This window comes from Papio anubis, chromosome 9 (assembly GCF_008728515.1).
Source record: "Papio anubis isolate 15944 chromosome 9, Panubis1.0, whole genome shotgun sequence".
Taxonomy (NCBI): domain Eukaryota; kingdom Metazoa; phylum Chordata; class Mammalia; order Primates; family Cercopithecidae; genus Papio; species Papio anubis.
This window is the reverse complement of record NC_044984.1, coordinates 48,365,822-48,371,821: the sequence shown is the minus strand read 5'-3', so window position 1 is coordinate 48,371,821 and position 6,000 is coordinate 48,365,822. Positions and strand designations below refer to the sequence as shown.

The window sequence follows — 6,000 nt, the reverse complement described above, 5'->3', positions numbered from 1 at the left end:
GGCGTGGTGGCGTGCGCCTCTAGTTCCAGCTACTTGGGAGACTGAGGCAGGGGAATCGCTTGAACCCAGGAGGTGCAGGTTGCAGTGAGCTGAGATCGTGCCACTGCACTCCAGCTGATGACAGATCAAGACTCCGTCTGAAAAAACGAAAACAAACCAACAAAAAACCCCACCAATTTAGAATACTATCTGGAACATAGTAAAATCTATAAATATTAGCTATTGCATGTATACAGTAATAGCCAATTGTTCCAGCATGATTTGTAGAATCCTTTTCCCTCTGATTTTTAAAAATGTATTCGTTTTATTTATTTATTTATTTTTTTTTTGAGACGGAGTTGCCCTCTTGTCGCCCAGGCTGGAGTGCAATGGCGCGATCTCGGCTCACTGCAACCTCCGCTTTCCGGGTTCAAATGATTCTCTTGCCTCAGCCTCCTGAGTAGCTGGGATTACAGGCGTGAGCCACTGCGCCTGGCCAACATACAAATTTTTCCTTTTTTTTTTTTTTTTTTTGAGACAGAGTCTCGCTCTGTTGCCCAGGCTGGAGTGCAGTGGCTGGATCTCAGATCACTGCAAGCTCCGCCCCCCGGGTTTATGCCATTCTCCTGCCTCAGCCTCCCGAGTAGCTGGGACTACAGGCGCCCGCCACCTTGCCCAGCTAGTCTTTTGTATTTTTTAATAGAGACGGGGTTTCACCATGTTAGCTAGGATGGTCTCAATCTCCTGACCTCGTGATCCGCCCATCTCAGCCTCCCAAAGTGCTGGGATTACAGGCTTGAGCCACCGCCCCCGGCCAACATACAATTTTTTCTTACAAATTTAAGGTATGTTTCCATCATGGTATTCTTTTAAGTAGGAATTGTTTTAGGGGAGAGTAGTTTGGAAGCCAAGACACCTCTCAACTTTTCTCAATTCACTACATAAGAAAGAAAGTGATTCTACACCTGTGTCACCTTAGATATCTAGGGAGAAATCACCTAGATTCTTCCTACCTCTCAGAGGGTGCTGTGAGGATAGATAAGATGCTAGACAGAAAGTTCAGAAAGCTGAGTAACATAAAGCTGCAAAAGGAGAGAATAGAGATTCTGTAGATAATATTTTAAGTCAACTACAATTTGTTAAATTTTAAGATGATTATTTTATTTATTTATTTATTGAGACAGGATCTCACTCTGTTGCCCAGGCTAGAGTGCAGTGGCCTGATCTGGGCTCAAGTGATCTTCCCACTTAGTCCCCTGAATAGCTACTACAAGTGCAGGCCACCATGCCCGGCTAATTTTGTATTTTTTGTAGAGCTGAGTTTTCGCCATGTGGCCCAGGCTGGTCTCAAATTCCTGGATTCAGGCAATCCTCTTGCCTTGGCTTAGTAATGTTGGGATTACAGGCGTGAGTCACTGCAACCAGCCTGTTTTTTGTTTTTCTTTTTTCTTTTCCTGGTTTGTCTTGAACAAGACCTATACATTTTTGAATATAGACTTTGCATTTGATAATTCCCCTGAAATCTTCCCAAGTCATAATTCAACTCCTGGTGTGTTACTTCCTCAAAGAGGTCTTCTTTCAAATACTAGGAGTAAAGCTTCTTCCCCATTCCTAGTAACTTTCTGTCTCACTATCCTGAAGCACTTTTCACTATTTGAAATATTTGTGTTTATTGGCTTTTTAATTGTCTCCCCTTCCTCACTCAAATATAAATCCTACCTGGGTTGATAACTCCTTAACCCCATGCTTAGAACAATGCTTTGCATGTAGTATGCCCTACGTTTTGTGAAAATATTTGCTGAATAATACAGTGATTTTAAAAAAATCCTCAAGCAATTTCATGTACCTCATTTGATCATTACAACAATTTGAATAAAATGAGATTGTTAGTCCCATTGTACAGAGACTAAGAGAAGATTTTCACCCAAGGCAATAGGACTAGTAAAATGGTAGTGTTAGAATTGCTGTGCAGGTGGATTGCTTTGTCCACACATGGACTTCATTTCTAGGGCTAAGGGTATTTTACTTTGCAGTTAAGGAAGCGATGACTCTGAAAGATAGTGGTAACCACCACTACAGGCACCGGTAAAGATCTTCTCTCCTTTTTCCTTTCTTTCTCCCGCTAGATTCTGCAGCCGAACACGTGTGACTTGTGTGGACAGTACTCGCTCAGTCTCCCTCCCCAGCCCTGCCCACAGTAAGCCCAACACCTTCTTTTCCCGGAGCCCCGCCTCTCGGCCGCTTTCCAACTCAGCCCCCACGGATCTCGCCCTTCCCCCGCGGCCCCACGACTTCTCGCGAGAGTTGAGCGCGCCTGGCCGGACGGGAGGAAAGTATCCGTTCCGCCGAGGGGGGAAAAGAGGAGCTGCAGAGAGATTGTAGGACGGAGCGCGGGCAGGCGGAAGGCAACGGAGCTACCAGCCGGTAAGTCCTTTTAACATTAGCTAGCCCATGATCTGACGGGACTCTCCCTTTCAACTCTGGCCAGTCCCAGCGTTCCGGGCTGGGGTCTCCCCTCCCAGTCTGTATTGGACGGGGGCGCTGAGGCGGTGGCCGGGCCCTGTCTGAGGAAGAGGGTGGGGGCATAGGCCAAAGCCGACCAATAGGAGAGAAGGAAGCCTCGATTGGCGGCGATGAGCGCTAATGGGAGATCGCTTTTTCCTTGCCGAGTGCCGCCCCTCTTCTCTCCCTACTCCCGCCTCCTTCCTTTGGGGGGAAGGCGGGGCCAGAGGCTTGAAGTGTGGGGAGAACTTGGGGTAAGTAGCCCCGGGGGGCGCAGGGCGTGGCAAGGAGAGGGGAATTGAATCCTGAGGGAAGGGTAGTCTAGTGGAGCCTAATGGAAGGATCATGGGATGGGGTGGAATGGGAGAAAGAGGAGGGATACTAAACTAGGTTAGAAACCCAGGGCTTCCCAAAGAGTGGGATTAGGAACTTGGAATTGGAAAAGGGTAACAGGCAGGAGGTAGGATGAGTAGATGAGAACAAAGATCTTGATCTGGTGACACAACACTCCGTTGGGTTTATCAGGAAAGATAGATAGGGGTGGATTATAGGAAATGAAGGTCGTGGCATTTCGATTGAATTAATAAAAAGAACATCAGGGACATGATATAGGAGAGAAAGTATGGATTTGGAGAAAATTAAGTGAATGAATTTAAGAGGACAGTATGGGTGAGCTGAGTCGCCATAAGGCATGGCTTCTGGAAGGATATGAGCCTTGAGAGCGATAAGAGAAGTGTTTGGGAAGGAGATGGCTGATATACACATGTCTTTTGCCTAGGTATCAGGTGGTTGGGATATTGATTTAGGGCTTCTCGTGGTTATGGCACCCAGACTGGTGACCAGCCTCCAAGATGCTGGGATGGGAGTTGAGAAGGAGAAAAATAGAACATTTTCATCGCTTCTCTGATTTTCCTTCTCCCTCTCTTCTATTTCCCAAACTCTTCCGAAACACCGAGATGTGGGCTTTGGACTTAAAGCAGTCCAAGTTGGAGCCCCATAGGGACTTATATGTTGCTCTGAATTGCTTGTTATGTTCTCTGACTAGGGTGTTTACAACCCAGGGCACCTCCTACCCAGATTCCCGCGTTGCTACTTTCCTAACTTTAAAAGTTTATTTTCTACTTAACAGAGGGTGTTTTAGTATCTCTGAGGGTCATGTCATATTAAGTACAGGTGTGTGGGGGGTGTGCAGAGTTTTCTCAGCAAGCTCACATGAGTCCTGTGTTTAAAAATTTTGCAGTAGTGTAATTCTTGTAGAGATATCAGTCTTTATGGGCATTCTAAGCAGAAATGCTAAAATGAAGTTTGTTTTGTTAAATGTGGCTTCCCAGTCACTCTCAAAGAGTTGTCGAATGGGTGGTTGCAGTTTTAGTTAATTTATATAATATGTTTTTAAATGGTGTAAATGAAATAGACATGTTATTTCAGGAAAGTGAAAAATGTTCAGTTTTTTCCTTTGGGTCCAGACTCAGAAACTAAAGCTATGTCATAATGTCTTAGGCCAAGGGCTGGGGAAATCAAACACAATTTGTACCTACACATGGAAGTTGTAAGGTAAGTGGAGGCTCTTGCGAAATGTATCATGTCTGTAAGAAAAGAAGCTAAAGAAAAGTTTGGCAGCTCTACTAAGTAGTCTTACCAGTTCTTAATTCTGTACAGAAAAGGGTCAGGGCTTTGCCCTTTGTTTGATAGTTGTGTATCATTTAATAACGAATTGGACTAATATAGCCAATTAATAACTTCTTTGCTCTTGCGTAGATTTTGCTTTTACATTCCTTCTCTTCTCCTTTTATTTTTGAGAAGTGAAATAATGTCCGAAATATCAGGAAAGCTATTATATGAAGAGAAACCAGAGTATGTAGTTGTATTAACCTTTGGTTTTCTGCAATCAGTTGAAACTTTTCTCCCTGGCCAAGAAGTTGCCCCTATAGCACATTGAGACCAATTCATTGCTGACCCTTTAGCATTAACTACTGAGCTGGGTTCTAGTGTTTCACAGTAAGAGCATTGCTATTGGACATTCAGAAAATTTCCAGTTTGCCTGGCAGCAGCACAAAAAAATACCCAGTGAGAGAAGCAGAGTCCCTTGTTTTGGTCTTCTGTCCTAGACTTGGTGATTGGCTTTGACTAGGGCACTATTAAACCCAAGATTATTTTTTCTCACTAGTGTTACCATCTAGCAGAGAGCTAGAGTGATAACACCGCTCGTCTTTCAACTTGTGGATCAAAGTTTACACCCTGTGGTAGTTTCAGTGTTGTAATTTTTAAACACGTTTGTTTACCACGGTTTTAAAATGTTAATAGCTCCACTTACTGTATCTTGTTCTCTTTCCTTTCCTCATTTCCAACCTAAAATGAAAATTGCTTTTCAGCCAACTCTTAGACTAATTCTTTGCCTGGAGTAAAGTTGCTGGCTCTGTCTGAACACAGCTGCTCTGAAGCTCTCAGAAGTTATTGTTTTGTGCATGTCAAGACTGAGTTTTTCCTAGGTTACAGTGGGAGGGAGTTAGTATTACCGCAGCCTCCTATCCGCATCTGATAAGGAGGAGCCTTCTCCTTGCAAGGAAGTTTTAGGTGGAACAGATAGAACTCCATGTAAATGTCTAATAAAACTAGCTGTCTTCTTGAGACTAGTTGGCATACTGGTATGTAATTGTCCTTTATCCCTTGATAAAAGTACTAAAGTTAAGGTACAGATGTTTCTTTGAGAAAAACAAATGCAGCATTCATTTAAAAGGAAAAAACATTCATTTCTTTTGTTGTTGGTTTCTCAGAAAATGGTCCTATGGTTTTGGAGTTCATGAAAAAGTCTTCTGTTTCTTTAAAAATATGTCAAAGAAAATAATTTTTAAGCTTCTCTGACATTTACTCATTTTGACATGTTGCCTTCCTCTAAGAGGTTTTTTTTTAGGAGAGATCAAATAAATTCATGATATGTGAAAACATATCATAGCTGGTATCGCTGATGGTTGGTCTTTTAACTTCTGAATGCTCTAAGGAGAAAGTGTCCACTTCACAGATACCCTGTTCCATTATTGAAGCTTTACTTTTAGAACATTTTTTACGTTGTGCTGAAGCTCTTTAGTTCTGTTATCTGAAGCCACAATAAATAAATCTAGTTCCTTGTTAACATGGTAGTCTTCAAGTATTTCATGACACTTACCGCTTTCGCTTTCATTCTTTTAGAGATAGGGTCTCGCTATGTTGCCCAGGTTGGAGTGCAAGTGACTTGATCACAGATCATTGTAACCTCAAACTCCTGGGCTAAAGATCTTCTAGTCCTAGCTTCCTGAGTAGCTAGGACTCTTGGCCTCAAGCAGTCCTCCCAGCCTCCAAGTAGCTGGGACCACAGGTGCACACCACCATGCCTGGCTAATTTTTAAATATTTTGTAGAGATGGGGTCTCCCGACATTGCCCAGCCTCTTCTTGAATTCCTGGGCTCAAGCCATCTCCCCACCTTGGCCTCTAAAAGTGCTGGGATTACAGGAGGCATCTCTTTGGGGGTAAATACCCCAAGT

At 43.5% G+C, this 6,000-nt stretch overlaps 1 protein-coding gene across 13 annotated transcripts in view; it reads left to right on the top strand.

The window, feature by feature from the left end:
• Positions 1–1,429: 1,429 nt before the first annotated feature.
• The window catches only part of ATF7 (activating transcription factor 7), a 120,664-nt gene continuing 116,093 nt past the window's right edge, over positions 1,430–6,000 (top strand). The window contains exons 1-2 of one of the 13 annotated variants that reach the window (XM_031650525.1): positions 2,427–2,735; positions 3,982–4,035. The gene's annotated coding sequence lies outside the window, so the exon portion shown is untranslated. The other 12 variants (XM_031650519.1, XM_031650523.1, XM_031650530.1 and 9 more) reach the window with 12 other exon arrangements.